Source organism: Quercus lobata, chromosome 9 (genome assembly GCF_001633185.2).
Source record: "Quercus lobata isolate SW786 chromosome 9, ValleyOak3.0 Primary Assembly, whole genome shotgun sequence".
Classification (NCBI taxonomy): domain Eukaryota; kingdom Viridiplantae; phylum Streptophyta; class Magnoliopsida; order Fagales; family Fagaceae; genus Quercus; species Quercus lobata.
The window spans coordinates 38,051,936-38,069,900 of NC_044912.1; the positions used below are offsets into that span (position 1 = coordinate 38,051,936).

A 17,965-nucleotide genomic window follows, 5' to 3' on the forward strand; every position below is an offset into this window, starting at 1 on the left:
TGAGTTTTGATCAGTCGAGAGTTTCTTTCGATCAATCAAACAGGAATCAAATAGCAATCAAATCATCCAGAGACTATGATTATTTTCTTCATAATTTCGATCAATCAAGCAAAAGTTTCGGCCGATCGAAAATCCTTTAGTTCGAATTTCACTTAAAAAATTTCAGAACTTGAATTTTCACTTTATGAAACAATACTCTCAAAACTCAAACATCATTATTACAACTTATCCATATATATACCTATATATAAAACAGTGGAAAGAGGAAGAAAAAGGTAAAGGAAGAAGTGTGCGGTTGGAAAGATACATTTCGGTAGGTCTAGAAAGAAAATACCCAGACCTCACCAAAATCTCACACATTTTTTCCTCACAAAACCAAACAAGCAAACACCCAAAAATATGTATTATTTTCTCCCCACTTTTTTTCCCCATTTTCTGTCCCCAAAATCACCCCCAATCAAATGGAGCCTAAAATTGCTGGTCATTCCTAAGCATTATATTAAAGGACATTTAAGGAGAGGGGGCGGGAGGATGCGAAAGTTAAATTAGAAATAAATTTACAAAGAAAAAATTTTTGGTTAGAAAAGCAACTAGAAGTAAAATTTTATAGTTTGAATTGAATATTGCAATTTTTAAATGCTGAAAATCATTTATTTGTTACTCTTAGTGGAAAGAGAAAGAAAGAGATTAAGGAAGAAGTGTATGGTTAATTACTAGGGTAGTTGCATGTTATAAATATGGGTAGAAAAATAGAAGTCGCGTACTGAAGTATTGTCCATAAAATCACTCTAGTTTTTTTTTTTTTTTTCTTCTCTGAATTGAAAAGATTACATTTTGGTGGGTTCAGGGAAAAACACCTGAATCCCACCAAAATTGCACACATATTTTTTCCTCCCAAACAAACTTCCGAAAATATTATTTTTTCTCCATTTTTCTATCCCACCAAATCATCCCAACCAAATAGTCTAAAACTGTTAGTCATTCCTAAACATTTTAACATTATATTAAAAGACTTTCAAGAGAGGGGAGGGGGGACGCGAAAGTCAAGTTAGAAAAAAAAAAGTTTCTATAAAATTTAAAAAAAAAAAAAAAAAAAATCCAAGGCAAAGCATTATCTGTTCAACATATACTACTGTAAACGTCCAAAGATTGTGTTTGTTAGGCAAAGGACAAGAGTGGGTATCCCATCATCTATTGGACTCTTTGTCCAACTTACGTATATAGCCTTTACATTTTTATAATCATAGGCATCTGATCTACCAGTTCATTCAACATACGCATATAGTACCATTCTTTTGCTATATATATGGCCACTTCGAAGCCCTCAACTTGTAACCAATTCCATTTCCATAATCCAAAATCCACCACCCCTAGGATGGAACTCACTTCTAGTGTTCGAAAACTTGCTCCAGGAGATCCAGGAGTTGAATTGGACTATGACAGAGACAAGGAAGTAAAGGAGTTTGATGAAACAAAAGCTGGAATTAATGGACTAGTAGACTCTGGAGTGACCAAGGTCCCAAGGTTCCTCATCCATCCACCAGAGAGCCTTCCAATGCTACCTCCAGCCACTACCCAATTCGAAGTTCCAGTGATAGATCTCCAAGGCTTTGAACAAAGTTGCCGGCGGAAGGAGATAGTTGATGAAATATGTAAAGCATCAGAAACATGGGGTTTCTTTCAAATGATTAATCATGGAGTTCCAGTTAGTGTTTTGGACAAAATGTTAGAAGCGGTTCGACAATTCCATGACCAACCAAAGAAAGAGGAGATGGAGTGGTACTCACGTGATTTCATGCAAAAAGTTAAGTATTACAGCAATATGGATCTCCTAGTGTCCAAACAAGCAAGTTGGAGGGATTCAATTGCATTTAATTTCGAAGATGGTCCCCTAAACCCTGAAGCACTTCCCCTAGTAATAGTATGCAGGTACTAATAATACTACTAGTACTAGCTAGTGAAAATGAATTGAAAAAGACATGCAATATATATACCGTCAATGAAAAATGACCTAACATTATGAGTTATTTTTCAGGGAGGCTGTAAGTGACTATCAGAGGCTTTGGGGCTTAACACTGACTACCTAGAAAACATAGAATGCATGAAATATGAATGGTTGGTGGGCCAGTATTACCCGCTTTGTCCTGAACCGGAGTTGACCCTTGGCACAGCAAAGCATGTAGACCCATCCTCTCTAACATTACTCTTGCAAGACAATATTGGTGGCCTGCAGGTCCTCCAGTGCAAGGAGCATTAGTAGCCAACACTGGTGACTTTATGCAGGTAGAGTTGTTCAGTTCACATACTTCTTTATCCAGTCAAGTAACAGCTTTATTATATGTTCTATTAATAAAGTCTTTCGAGCGAACAAAGTGTGATGAGTATATTTTTGGTTTGTAACCCAATATCCTTGGTTAGGATTAATGGACTCCTGCACACATATTTAAGCTATACTAACGAGGGACGAGGGGGTTGGGAAATAATTTGACTATAAGACTTTTGGCATTAAATATCAACTTCTTATGAATTGAACATTGTCATTCATTGGTCAACCTCAAAACAATTATGTTCACTAAATAAACTAATAAAGCTTTCACCATTTTCATCCTTGTCTTGAATTAGATGTCATCTTTATTTTTTTAATAAAATATTCTGATAATTACATCAATAGGAGAAATTAAAGGGGATTTAAACTCTAGTTTTCCTCATAAAAAGTGTAGATAATATCACCAAGCTACAAGACTTTTGGCATTAGATACCAACTTTTATTAAACTGAAAATTTTCAGTCTTTGGTTAACCTCAAAACACTTATGTCCCCTAAATAAACTAATAAATTCTTTCACTGACATAAAGAAATAAATTGGAAAATGGTTAAAGTTTAAACTGTAAAATACTATTTACCCAATAAATTTACGTCTAGAATTAATTGTATTAACCGTTAAAGTTTAAATTATAAAAGAAAATTTGATCCAGATGATCAATTTGACAATTCTCATTTATTTTCTCATAAATATGTCACTCCTTATTTATTTTTCTATGTTGTTAAAATAAAAAATCTCACCAAAGGTTAATGTAAGTTTTGTTAAAAAAAACATATATAAGATAACGAACCTAGAACTGTAAAAAAAGAGAGGAGAAAGTAGAAAAATGCAAAAGGGAAAAGCTAATAAAAACTTGGAGAATGTATCATATGCAATAAGAATGGCCATTGAGCCCCTACCCTGAGAAGGTATCTTATGCAATAAGATATAAGCACCATCTTCTTCTTATTCTTCTTCATTTTTTTTACACATGCATCATTCTTCTTATAACACATGAATTCCACATGACTATAAAATTCAACATGCTTCGAAAGAGATGGTGCATACATCCAATAATATAATAGAGGCAAATACTCTCCTCGAATGCTATTACTTTTTCCTTTCTTTTTTTTTTAGTATAAATGTATAATCCATTTTGCGTCACAATCTTGGGTCCCGTTTGGTACACAATTTTGAACATATGTTTTTAATTTTTAAACAACATTACACGTATTTTCACATACTTTTTCATCCACACGTATTTCTAAAAAAAATTGAAAACTGTTATTTAAACATACATACCAAATGGATCTTTGTTTTCTTTTGAAAAATTTTGTAGCTAATCACCAACGACAAGTTCAGAAGCGTGGAGCATAGGGTACTGGCTGGACGTATTGGGCACAGAATTTCAGTTGCATCATGCATGCTTTTACAATCCAACTGCTGCACGAAAATTTGGGCCATTAATGGAGTTTCTATCCGACAACAACCCACCCATATACAGGGAAACTCATTTTTATGAATACGCTGCGCCTGCGCACTTTGGATCAAAGGGACTGGATGGCAACTCAGCCCTTGCTCATTTTAAAATCTAACCTATGCTATCTCAAGAAAATGGCTGCATAATTAATTCATACAACATCTGCCCATATCAGCTATAGTAATAATTAATACTGGAAATATATAGAAAGCAACTTCCTTGGACTAGCATGCATAAATATTCTGTTCTGTGGTTTTTTTTTTTTTTTTTTTTTCCTTTTCTTTTTCCCAATATAAAATAAGACCTTTCACAAAAGTTAATGACCTGTGCATACTGCATAGTACCTCTACAAGCATCTGCCCATTCTTGTAAAGATTCTCTACTATTATTGAACCATGTTCAGATCTATAGCATGCTACCATACCTGGTTCCTTGTTACACAACTGCAAATTCAGCCGTAATATATAAGAAGAAAGAGAGTGATATATAATATAAGTCGTCAAACATTAAAACTTTCTCATAGGCAGTAGAAGTCAAAAATCCAAGTTGGATAATATAAATTTGAAGGCTGGCTGTTTGTTACATAGCAGAAAGTTGGGAAACGTATATGTATTATGTAACACTCAATTTCTCTACGTACGAGTACGACAGTGATTATTTACAAGCATTTGATTATACTTTCAATCATAAGTAATCATCATCCACCAAGCCCGATCTAGATAGAAGATACTTGACACATGCATTGGATGCCTAAGCCTTTACCTTCAAATTGGCACATTTATTTATCTTGTCAGCGTGCTTAGTTATGCTTTGCAGAATGCACGTGCTTGATTGTGCGTTCCAGCAGTGAATCAATACCTCACTGTGCAATGCTCCCGAAAATTTCATCACAATATTCATAAATAACTGCAACTATCGCCAGACCAAAACTCAGCAGGCAGAACAGATTGCAAGAAAGTTACCTTTGATCGTTGGGCACCAGATCCCACAGCTCCTTAATACGATCTTGGATCAATTGTCTGTCCCTGGGCCTAGGCCTACAATTTTCACCAGGCCTGGCTCTTTTTCTGTTGTTCTTAGCTGGTTCTGATGAATTCTCCAGCTGCTTACTACGTGGACATGCATTTTGATGAAAAACCCATAGACACCCCGTTCTGCAACTTGCAATTAACTCACATATGGGGTAAAATGGTAATTTCATGCCAGGGATAAGACTGTAATTTTGGCCATTTTATTCCCAACTACTTTAGGCAAAATAAATCTCGAAGTCATAACAATTAAAACAATAGCACACATGCTCCAATCGAACGATCAGATTAAAAAATATTGTCAAATCACGTTTTAGCACGTAAAGATGTATTTGCGTAAATTGGGCCCAGCCATGTGGGATTGTGAACAATCAATTTTAATTGATCCATTTTAAGTCTAATATAAAATTCCATTTGATGGTTAAACATTAAAATTCCTTAATTTTGGTTTGAATAGATTATAATTGATTGGTAATTATAATTAATTTGAGGGAATTGGGGTTTATTAATACCTTATTAGAGATTAATTGGGTCAAAATAAGGAAGAAAATCAACATAAATAAGTATGACTAGAGAAAAAAAAAAAAGAATTAATTGCGTCATTACAAAATCCAAGTGACAATTCATAGATAAAATTAAAATGGGGATCCAAATGTCAATCGACACTTGGACCCAATAGATTTTGATTTTCAAATTTTTGGCTCCATTTTTTACCTCAATTCTCACTAACCCCAACTTTAATGCATTCCCTCTCCAAAATCTTCTCTCCTCCACAATAAATAGACCTCTCCAAACCATTCTTATCCATGAACACTTCATAAACTAGAGTCGTGTTTATGTAATTTTCAATTTCTAGAATGTATCTAGAACCAAAGTCATGTACATTTCTTTAGATTGTATATTGGACCAAAGCAGTGTAAAACCCTAGGTACGTTCAAATTGATGTACAAATTTTCAATCAATAAAATGATGTATTTTTCATGTGGTTTTCTCTTACTTTTTTTTTTCTTTTTTCTTTTTTTTCTGTTTAAATAAAATAGGTGACAACTCCAATGTAAAACCCTTAATCTAAGGGGAAATGTATAATCAATCAAACCGTCATTTTGAGAGGTACTAACATGACTCCACTCGTTCACGCAAGTTTAATCCAACTTTGATTAGGTGAGTTGGGGGCGCGGTCTCTCACAAAAACTCATTGGAATATTGCCCCCACAAACCCCTGATGAGCTAAAGCAGTGCTGTTAATCATCCCTTATAAGAGTGAATTGCTCAAATCAATAAGCTACTCACGTAATAATATGCTTATAGTATGGCTAGAAGGTTTTGGATTGACTTCTGTTGTTAATATAGACTGCAATAGTTTATAGAATGGTTTCTCACTTTTAACATTGTTAAGTCTTGTAGTCATGGCTAATTTCATGTAAAATTTGATTGTATTTAGGGTTTCAAAATTTCATTGTTTCATGTAATATTGTGGGCTTCTACTTGTATTGGGCTTTTTTTTTTTTTTTTTTTTTTTTTTTTTTTTTTTGAGGGGGTGGGCTTGTACAGTTAAGTGGTCAAAATGCAAAAAATGGAGGACAACTGAAGTGGATTTCACTCCTACAAATTGCAAAGTCCAAAGATGAACTAAGATACAAACTTTAGGTTTGAAATTCTGCTGGATAATGAGTTCGCTCTTTATTCATATCATGTTCGTAGGTATGAACTTGACTGAACCCTAGAAAATTATATTATGAAATATTGTTTGCTATTACGGCCCCTTTGCCTATCTAGCTATTTAAGCCCCATTTCACATGAATTTGCAAGACCTAATTCCCATTTGAAGATTTGGAGAGAAACTATAAAACCTAAAGCAAAACCCAGACCTATCTCTATATTTTCTTCCTTTCATTATTGCCAAATCCTAAGGAGGAGATAATATCCATCACATATATATAAACCAATCTTTAGAGTTATTGTGTTGATTGGAGATTGGAAAGCATCAAAGTCCCCACAGAACAACCAAGGAGACTTGGAGATTGTAATTGGAGCTCAATTACAAATCCGGTGATTAGAGAGAGAAAGAACTCAAGGTGTCGGTTATGAGTAGAAGCTTAAAGGGCTTGAGTATATTGTTTACTTCTTAGCTTGGAGGTTTTGTATGTAAGATGTACTGAAAATATTTCTTCTAGTGGATCATTTTCAACGGTGAGCTCGCGAAGAGGTTTATACTCGGTACTCGGATTTTTCTCTTCAATAACACATTTGTGTATTATTGTGATCGTAATTTTCTGTGGTTGTATTGTTATAGATATTATTCCATGCATGCTTATGTTAATTGTGATTCATGAGCACAATTAGGCCTTAAATTGTTAAATTATCCTAAAATTAACTAAGCCTAATTAATTTAGGGTCTAAACATATAGAGTTGTCGTAACTCTCAAACATTAATACCACTTTGGCAAACATTGGCCACTACAACTTCTAGAAGATTAGCAGGGTGAGCAGTGGCGGAGCCACACACAAAGGTGGGGGGGCCTTGATTTATAGTATGTATATTATTTACATTTTAAAAAATGTAGCATGTAAAAATTGAAGTTGGCCCCCTCAAATTTTGAGTTATTACAATGGTGCTCTTAAAAGAAAAAGAAATTATATTAAAATCATATAATTTAAGAGGATTAACAAATTAAACTATGTAGAAAATGATAAATTTTTGTACATGTCTAATAGAAGAAATACATAACTTTTATATACTCATTAAAATTTAGAAAATGATAAATTCTCTTAGTAAATTAATTTGTATACATGTGTGTGTAGAGGTTTGTCTTAACTAATATATTAGCATTACAACTTGGCCCTCCCAAACCAAAATTTCTGGCTCCGCCCCTGAGGGTGAGACTCAGATGTCAACTGGCATCACAAGGGCTGTTCTATCTTTAGTCTTCTCACGTTGCCAATCAAAATAATCTCTCTTTTTCAGTAAAGCTGGTCCGAGCGACACACGGGGCTCACATCCAGCAGGGAAATTCAAAGATGGGTTCAATATATCCATGTGACTTAATTGACTCAGTTTGAAAGTCCAGTTTCTCCAAATCTATATGGACTTTAATTAATGTCAAAGGATTCAGGTTTCTGCAACAGACCATTTTCATGAAAGCAACTCCAACCTTATCAGCTGGAAGTACATATAACATCATGTAAGTTAACAACTTCAGTAGCATAGTTGTGTGAGAATGAATTAGCATTGGATTCCGAACACTACAACCCCGTATCTTTGCAGCCACTAATCTCCCCTGCACGCACATTTCCAAATTGAAAATTATTAGATTTTGACAAATGCAATTTTGCACTTTTCATCACCTCCTTCAGTGGACAACTCTACTCAAGCCCCCATGCTTGTTGGCCTCTTTTAACTTCCTTTTTCTGATAAAAATCATGTGGCCGTCTTAATTGCATCTTGACTTTTTTTCTTTTCTTTTTTTTTGGAAAATTCTGTTGTACATATACCTGCATTTACACACTATCAACATGCGATTTTGAGTCACATTTTCAAGTCCTAAAATGTGGCTCAAAATCATGATTTTAGTTGTTTTGGGCAGTACACCTTGTGTACAACATTTTTTTTTTCATTATATAATCTTCATACTACTTTGTATATGACTAGAAACATGCTCAATAGAAAATTCTTGACGAGTCAAAAAGATATCTCCACTCAAGCTTCAGGCCACGTGGCCCTGTTCCATCTTTACCATTTATTTATTTATTTCATTTATTTAGATAGGCATGTGTACACATGTATTACAAATTATTATTGGCTGGACTTTGATATTTTTTTTAAAAACTCTTTACTCTTAATAAGTTATTATATATGCTTTGAACAAAACATATATAAACAATAATACATACATTGCAATAATAACCCCGAAACCCACACAAGTATTTAGTGATACCGAAGCATTTTATTTCCCTGTTGGCTGTTGCACTGAAATGGTCTCCAGTCTCCGGTACATTATTAATTTCTTTACGTAACACTAATCAAAGTCAATAATGGTATCAAGAAGTGGGACTTCATCGTTTTTAACTTTAATTAATAGCAAATGCACGCGATGCATGAAAATATATAATTATTTTATAATGTGGTATAATATATGATTTATTCTTTAAAATTTACTGAAGATAATTTTTCTCCTCAAAAATTGAACTATTTTTAAAAGTATTTTCTATCTTTATCTCTACAAATATATCATTCTATTATTTCAGGTTTTTTTTTTTTTTTTTTTTTTTTTTTTTTTGCGGTTGAAAACTTTGGTGTATTTGATTGATATTATTCTTTTTTTCAAGTGGTCTATATTCTTCAAACTTTTGTTATAGTGTGTTATGTTTTACTTTTTTTTTTTTTTTTTTTTTTTTTTTTTTTTTTTTTTTGACAGCTAAACTTTAAGTTTCAAATTAATTATTTAAATTTCTTGTTCTCTTAAGGAGATTATTATGATAATCAAACCTCATCACAAATTTACAATTGACATTACTCAAATTATTGATAGGCACATTCAAATACATAGTCATGTAGATTGTATTTTTATATAAACTCAAACTTTTACTTCCAAAATATATAAGAATTAACTCAAACCAAAATTATAAGAAGAAGAAAGAGTACACGTGATGGAGAACTCAAAAAACGTACCACCAAAATGTATCAACCCAAATTAGAGATACAAAAAACACAAAAATTCATTAATCTAAAGTAGAGTTGCAAGAAAGAATAAATGAGAGAGAGAGAGAATAATTTTTTTTTTTTTTTTGGGAGAGAATGTGGGAAAATAAGCAAAATTATATAAAAGAACATGAGTAGAAAAATACTAAAAAAAATGTATAGTTGTAATTACCAAATTATCCAAGTCATGTTACATAATATAATAATATTATATCACTATATAATGTCAAAGGATAACATCCAATAGTTAAAGGGAAAAAAAAAAGGATAACAAATTAAAATACAACCAAATCGCATCAACTCAAAGTAGATTTCAACACAAAAATTTATTAACCTAAATTAGATGTGCAATAAAGAATTAAAAAACCACCAAAAGAAAGAATATATATATATATATATATTCTTCTTTCTTTTGGTGGATTTTTAATTCTTTATTGCACATCTAATTAGGTTGATAAATTTTTGTGTTGAAATCTACTTTGAGTTGATGCGATTTGGTTGTATTTTAATGTCAAAGAATAACATCTAATAGTAAAAGGGGAAAAAAATAATAAAAAGATAACAAATTAAAATACAACCAAATCGCATCAACCCAAAGTAGATTTCGACACAAAAATTTATCAACCTAAATTAGATGTGCAATAAAGAATTAAAAAACCACCAAAAGAAAGAATATATATATATATATATATATAGAGAGAGAGAGAGAGAGAGAGAGAGAGATCACATTTTTGGGTGGTCAAAATATGAATTGAATGGAATGGAGAATATCAAATTTTTATAGTAAATCTTTTTAAAAATTTTGTTTTTATAGTAAATGAAATGGGGAGAAGAAGAGACAAAATAAAAGGAAGATGAAGGGATGAAAGAATTGTAAGGTTAAGGTATAGAGTAGTAGGGAGATTAAAAAAAAAATTAAAAAAAAGGTGTGGGAAATATTGGAGGAATTTTAATTGTAAGGTAAGAAATCAATAAGAGAAAAATAATTAAAAATGAGAGAGAAAATGTTATCAATAAGTGGATGATGTGATCGCTAATATAACTCAATAGGAATATAATAACAATAAATAAATAAATATTTTATATATATACACACACAACCTTTAATTAAAAAAAAAATAAAAATTAAAAAAAACGTCAATATTGGTATCGAAGAGTGGACCTCATAATTCAACTATTCAAGTACTACCTTCCATCAAACAAAAACAACTATGGTATGACAATCTTTGACTCTGTGTTTGACAAATGAGATGTTAAAGCTCAGTTGACCTCCAAAAGATTTGAAGAATCAAAATTAATAAATGTTTACAATATTATGCGTTTCTCATACTCAATACCAGATGTTGGGTATCCACTCTCTTACCCGTCCTAATGTATGCTGACTAATTGAGATATGATTCTTTTCACAATAAGACTATTTTATTCACCCCAAAGCAAATGGTCTTATAAAAATAAGACCAAACGAACAATCACGTACATTCCAAAACTTACAAAACAACTATGCCAGCTTTTAGATGCTATATATTAAGCATCCTTTTGATTGCAGTAGCTATCAGTATCACAAGTGGGTTGAGATTGTATGTAGTTGGTGAACTAATTGTGTTGCACTTTGAAGTTGGAACCATCCAATCTAAATATATAATCATCGTAATTAGAGAGAAACTAATGTGTTAATGTAACATAATCATAAATAAAGTATTTGTGCTAGTGCATGAGTCTCTAAAAGTCTATCGTTATATTTAGTTCCTTAATGTTCTCTTTCTGTCATCTCACTTGCGTTTGGTTGCTGAAATTGCTAGTTTATTGTTTGCTTTAGTAGGTTCTTGGTATCTCAATAAAGTACCCCCCCCCCTGTGAATATAATTGCATAAATGCTTAATTTTTACAGCATCTTGTTAGTCACACTCTACTGAGATTTGAGACTAATTATTTTGTTTGACTTCATAGGTTAAAAAATAAAAAGGGAAAAGTTAACGGATTAGTCGTAGGAAATATTTTTTAAATATTTTTATAAAAAATTTAAAAAAAAAAAGTAACTTATTTTTTTTGACGCTTTTTTATATTTCTTATAAAAATAGTATCAAAACTTATCAAAAATGGTCTACCAACAAAAACATGAATCTCTGAACTACTTCAACTTGCAGTGGCAAGTGTTATATACTCGTATGCATTACATATACATTTTCCGCCCACCAATATAGGGTTAAAATAGATAAAAATTGGGCTGCGGTACTTGAACCACATGTTCTAGCTAAGCATTGAACGGAAAGGATGACCAAAAACAATATAAGGTAGTATGAGCTGATTTTTTTGAACAACAAACCAGCAATTTGATTAACGTTTTTGGTAGTTATGAGAAAAATTGACTTTGATGAAAACTGAATTAATTATGTCATTCATTGAATCAATAGCTATACAAATAAATATAAGAAAAGAACCCAACTCTGTTCTGTAACTAACTTAACAGATAGATGCACATGTGCACGTGCTTGACTAAACTAACCATATTAACATACAAAGCTACACACTGTTCTTGTACATATATCAATTAAGCTACATTGTCGTTTAGGTGAATTTATACAATTCTTCAATTTCTTCAACTCTGTAGCACAAGATAAGATCTTTGGATTACTACTTAAAGTTTCAATCTGAGTTTCATTTGCATGCTCCTACATCAGCTAGTAACTGATGTGCTTGTCTTGCTTGATCAAGTGCTTGTCTGGGCAGCTCTGATGCACGAACTATTGCACTGTGTGGCATGCTGGGCTACACTAGTGTGGCAACTGATGCTACATCATTTGGTGCACTAGCTGCTGCAATATGTGGCAAGTTGAGCTGCACTGGTGCAGCAGCTAATGATGCACGATCTTGCCTTTGACACCTCCCCTCAAGATGGACTGAGGAAGAGTAGATATTAAGCAATCCCATCTTGGACACCAATTCAGAAAATTGCTTATAACCCAAAGCCTTAGTTAACAAATCTACTAATTGACAGTGGGTTCTCAAATGATTCAATTTAATCACCTTAGTCAACACCTTATCCCTTACAGTATGACAATCAATTTCTATGTGCTTGGTCCTTTCATAAAAAACTGGATTGGACCCTATGTGTAAGGCTGATTGGCTGTCACAAAACAATAATGCCTCTCTATCATGCCTAATCTACAAGTCTCTTAGCAAATAAAGAATCCACACAATTTCACCAGTTGCCATAGCCATGGCCCTATACTCGGCCTCAGCTAAAGAGCTTGACACAGTAGCCTGCTTCTTTGATTTCCAAGAAATCAACGAATCTCCAAGGAAAATGCAATACCCTGTAATAGACCTTGTATCTGGGCATGATGCCCAGTCTGCATCACTGAATCCTTTGACATCGAGTTTTGATTTTGCAAAAAAGAAGATTCATTTCCCTGGTTCATTCTCAAGATAATGAAGTACCTTAAGTGCAACTGCATAATGAGGCTTTCTTGGCTTTGCCATTAACTGACTAAGCTTGTGGACAGCAAATGTGATATCAGGCCTGGTAATAGTTAAGTACAATAGTCTCCCTACCAACCTTCTATACTGACTTGGACCATTTAACATTTCACCTTCATGTTTGCTAAGTTTTAATGTAGGATCCATAGGAACTTTAGATGGTTTGCATCCTAGTAGACCAACATCCTCCAAAATCTCTAGAGCATATTTCCTTTGACATAAGGAAATGCCCTTTTATGTTCTAGCTACCTCCAAACCAAGAAAATATCTCAAGTCCCCTAAATCTTTCAGCTTAAATTTCTACTCTAATAAAACTTTAAACTCCTCAACTCCCTTTTGATCATTGCTTGCAATCAAAACATCATCAACATAAACCAGCAACACAATAAAGGACTCATCTGTCTAGTGAATAATGAGTAATCTGCCTTAGACTGAACAAAATCAAGATCAATTAAGGCAATTAAGAACTTAGAAAACCACATTCTAGATGCCTATTTAAGGTCATAAAGTGATTTATTTAGCTTGCAAACCACTTGAGGCTGCTCTCCCTTGTTGTGAACCACCTGAGACTACTCCCATTTGCTGTGAAAGCCTAGTGGAAGTGACATATAGACCTCATTATGCAAATCTCCATGGATAAAGGCATTATTGACATCAAGCTAACTGAGAAACCAGCCTTTCACAGTAGCAGCAGCAAGCACAGTTTTAACAAGCACCATCTTAGAACAAGTGAAAAAGTATCAATGTAATCCAGCCCCTCCTTTTGGGTGAAAACCCTTAGCAACCAATCTGTCCTTATACCTTTCAATAGAACTATCTGATTTGTACTTCACTCTATATACCCATTTACAACCTATAGGCTTCTTACCAAGTGGCAAGGAAGTACTAGTCAATGTATTATTAGCTTCCAAAGCGAAAAACTAAATTGATTATTTCATTCATTGAATCAATAGCTATACAAATATATATAAGAAAAGAACCCAACTTTGTTCTATAACTACCTTAACAAATAGATGCACATGTGAACAGGACTCAGCAAACTTAACAAACTCTTACACGTGCCTGACTAAACTAACCATACTAACATACAAAGCTACACACTATTCTTGTACATATATCAGTTAAGCTACATTGTCGTTTAGGTGAATTTATAAAATTCTTCAATTTCTTCAACTCTGTAGCACAAGATAAGATCTCTAGATTACTACTTAAAGCTTCAATCTGAGTTTCACCTGCATGCTCCTACATCAACTAGTAACTAATGTGCTTGTCTTGCTTGACCAAGTGCTTGTTTGGGCAGCTCTGATGCACGAACTGCTGCACTGTGTAGCATGCTAGGCTGCACTGGTATGGTAGCTAATGCTGCATCATCTAGTGCACTAACTGCTGCACTATGTGGTAAGCTGAGCTGCACTGGTGTAGCAGCTGATGATGCACGATCTTGCCTTTGACAGATGTAGAATAACTGGGCTTTTACAAAGTCGTTGTTAGAATTATGATTATATGATTAAGCTCATCATTTTCTAATAGTTGTAGAATTTAAGGACTTTCAATTAATTAGGACTAAAACAGAGTATATAGAATGTAAGTCTAGTAAAAGTATAAACATAAATGAAAAGGTGGTAAAACTTGATGGTCAAGAGATATAAATGAGTGAAAACTTTTGATATCTTGGATCAATAATCCATAAAGATGGAGAAATTAAAGATGATGTGAATCATAGGATAAAAGTAGAGTGGATAAAGTGGAGAAACGCATTAGAAGTGTTATGCGATCGTAAAAGTGAAAATTGTATAAGGCTACTATACAAACAACTATATTATATGGCACCAAAAGTTGGGCTCTTAAGAAATAGCATATTCATGAAATAAGTGTAACTGAGATGAGAATGTTTAGATAAATAAGTGGAAATACACAGAAAGATAGAATTCGAAAGGAGAAAATTTGCTTAAAGATAGGGGTAGCTCCTTCTAATAAAAACTAGTAAGTTACCTGTGCGATGTACAAATAATATTGTAATGTTTTATGTAAGATGGTTTTAGAGAATGTTGTATATGTATTATAGCAAAATTATTATAGAACTTTATTATTAATGAGTTCATCATAAAAAGTAACAATTATAAATTGCATGCACGTATCCATTATAATTATTCAATTGAAGTAATGAGAAACAATAAACAAACAACTTTGGAGGAATATTGTAGAATAAAAGTTGATATAGAATCTGTCTTTGTTTTTGTCTTTCTCCTTAATTCTAAAATAAAATACACATTCCAAACGCTCACAGTCAATCATATCATTTACAATACTCACAATTTCACAATGTCTAACCTTAACATCAAAATCCTAATTGTCATTGTCAATATAAAATGCAAACCCCCATTCCTTGGTTGTAGCCAACTCATTCGGATTAGGACTAGATGAAACAAAAATGTTAAAACTAGATAGGTGTCGTTAAAAGATTGAAGGTAAATGACATCATTTTTTGTCTATATGTATTTGACATGGGATGACATGAAGGGCTATGAGTAAGTATATATAAAGGTATAGAAATGCAAGAGGTGAAAATTGTGAATTAAAATGCAAATAGTTTTGTATGTATGTATGAAGGATGAAAAGTCTTGAAATGCATTGAACCAAAGGATACAAAGAATACCTATTTTTTAATTAGAAAAGTCTTGAAACATTGAACCAAATGAAACAAAAAGTCAATATTTAATTTATTCTTATCTTTGATGTAGCACTTGAGAATATTTCAATTTTCTTTACATAGAATAGAATCCGCCACTTGGCAAAACTTCATGCTTTCCTACTTAAGGTCTCTGCTTTTATATATATATATATATGAGGGAAAATCTCTTAAGATAGTTTGACTATTTGCAAAGGAGAGCAACTAATGTACCAATAAAAAAGAATGAGTTTATCAATTTATATAAGGGAACAAAAAAATGTAGATGAAGACCAAAACTAATTAAGAAAGTAACAAAAAATATGACTTTAAATAGAGTGTAATGAAGATTGGAGACAAATAATACATACAGTCAACCCTAACTAACATGTTAAGGATCTGTAGCCGACTCCAAAATTTTGGAACTAAGGCTTTGTTTGTTGTTATTGAATTTCCTAACAACTTAAGTTTTTAGGATATTCAGTAATTTATCACATAGTTCAGGCCACTCACAAAAAGATGGAAGCTAGAGAGGACCAACTATCCAAAATATAAGATATGTAACAAATAAGGTGTGGGAAGACTGATTTTGACTAATACTTTCAAGACCAAGTCGTGTTCATTTTGATAAATATACAATTAAAACCACTAGAATCATCATTATAGAATAGGTCCCATTAACGATATATTAGCCCACTAGAGTAGGCCTAGACCCAATCTTATCTTGTGTGCAAACAAAGTCTCTTGTACTAAAGTTTATTAGCCATAGTTATGGTTAGTCCAAAGGTTTAGTCTATTATATATACCTATGTTGGGCTCATTGTAACAAAAAATTTATACTATACTCTCATATAATAAATATATATAACTCTTAAAGGTTTCCATTAAAGACGTAAGCCTTCAACCCTCATGTTCTTGAGTTACTCTATTTTATGCATCCACTTTTGTATCTATTTTATTAGAGCTAATATTCAGCAAAAGCCTTGAATTAGTTTCTTAACGTGTTTTTGTCTCAACTTATTTGTCTTGTGCATTTTGTAATCAGAAGCATCTTGATCTAGTCTACCATTTACTTGCAATATAAGCATCTAATTGTGATCTTTTTTGCTTGAATGGAAACAAACCAACTACTCAAATTAGACCAGAGTCACTCTCAATAATCACGGACCACCAAAACGACAAACAATAGAAAAGTTATTTCAAAGCTAAGAAGTGGAGTTTGATGATACGAAATTTCTGGAGTTGTACTCAAATTTCTGGAGTTGTAGACTCCGGGGTGGTCAAAATTCTCGGGTCCTTCATCAATTCTTCTAGAACTTGCAAATGTGTCATCTACTTTTACTTATCTACAGATTCCAGTGACAGATCTTAGAGGCTATGAAAGTTATTTTTGAGTGGACATAGTGAAACCCTTAAGGCATCTGAAACATGGGGTTTCTTTCAAATGCTTAACCATGGAGTTCCAGTTAGTGGCAAGGAAGAAGAAATAATAGCAAGAGATTTGTTTGTGTTAGTTTGCAACTGGCTTAAACATGAGCTAGGAACAATTACCTTAAATATGCAGGTATTGTGCTAGATATATTAGTTTATGTTAGCTTGATATAAATGGCTAGTTTCTAAACAAGCTTGTAATTTTTGAAATAATCTGGTAAACCATGGTATTAGAGTCTGTCTTTCAGAAATTTTTGGGATTACATTTGTTTCACCAACATGGAAATTGAACCAACACGTGTCTAGAGTGAGCAAACACAGGAAGAGTATTCGACTGAACCAAAGAAATTAACTGTACTATCTTATGAAGATCTAGGTCTTTGCAAGCACCGAATGAATGGAAACCGAAGCTTGGTTGTTCCACAAGTGTTCTCCCTGTCCCCAGCCAGAACTGACTCTAGAAACAACCATGGATTCAGTCAGATCCATCTTTTTTCACTGTAATCGACAAGACAATATGGGAAGCCTGCAAATTCTGCACAAAATCTTGGGTCATGTGCCCCATAAGCAGGGGCCACCAGTAGCAAATGTTGCCGACATCATGCAGGTAAAAATACTTCCTAAAAAATTGCTAAAAATTTTACTTATGTTCTAAGACTATTAATTTAAGAATTATTTTTAAAAATATTTTATAGAAAAATTATAAAGAAATTATTTTTTTAACAGTTTTTTATATTTATCATAAAAATAGTGTTAAATTTTTTTTAATATATTTTATTAACAACTGTCTTAATTAAGAGTCCTTATTAACATGACTTTATAATAAAGTTTATAATATTTTTAATATTTTTCAATTTTTCGAATCCCATCATCACTCTATT

The 17,965-nt window shown here is 32.8% G+C and overlaps 1 pseudogene; it reads left to right on the forward strand.

Moving 5' to 3' along the window:
* The first annotated feature begins 1,375 nt into the window (after positions 1–1,375).
* LOC115961695 lies at positions 1,376–3,896 on the forward strand (annotated as a pseudogene).
* Positions 3,897–17,965: the final 14,069 nt, after the last annotated feature.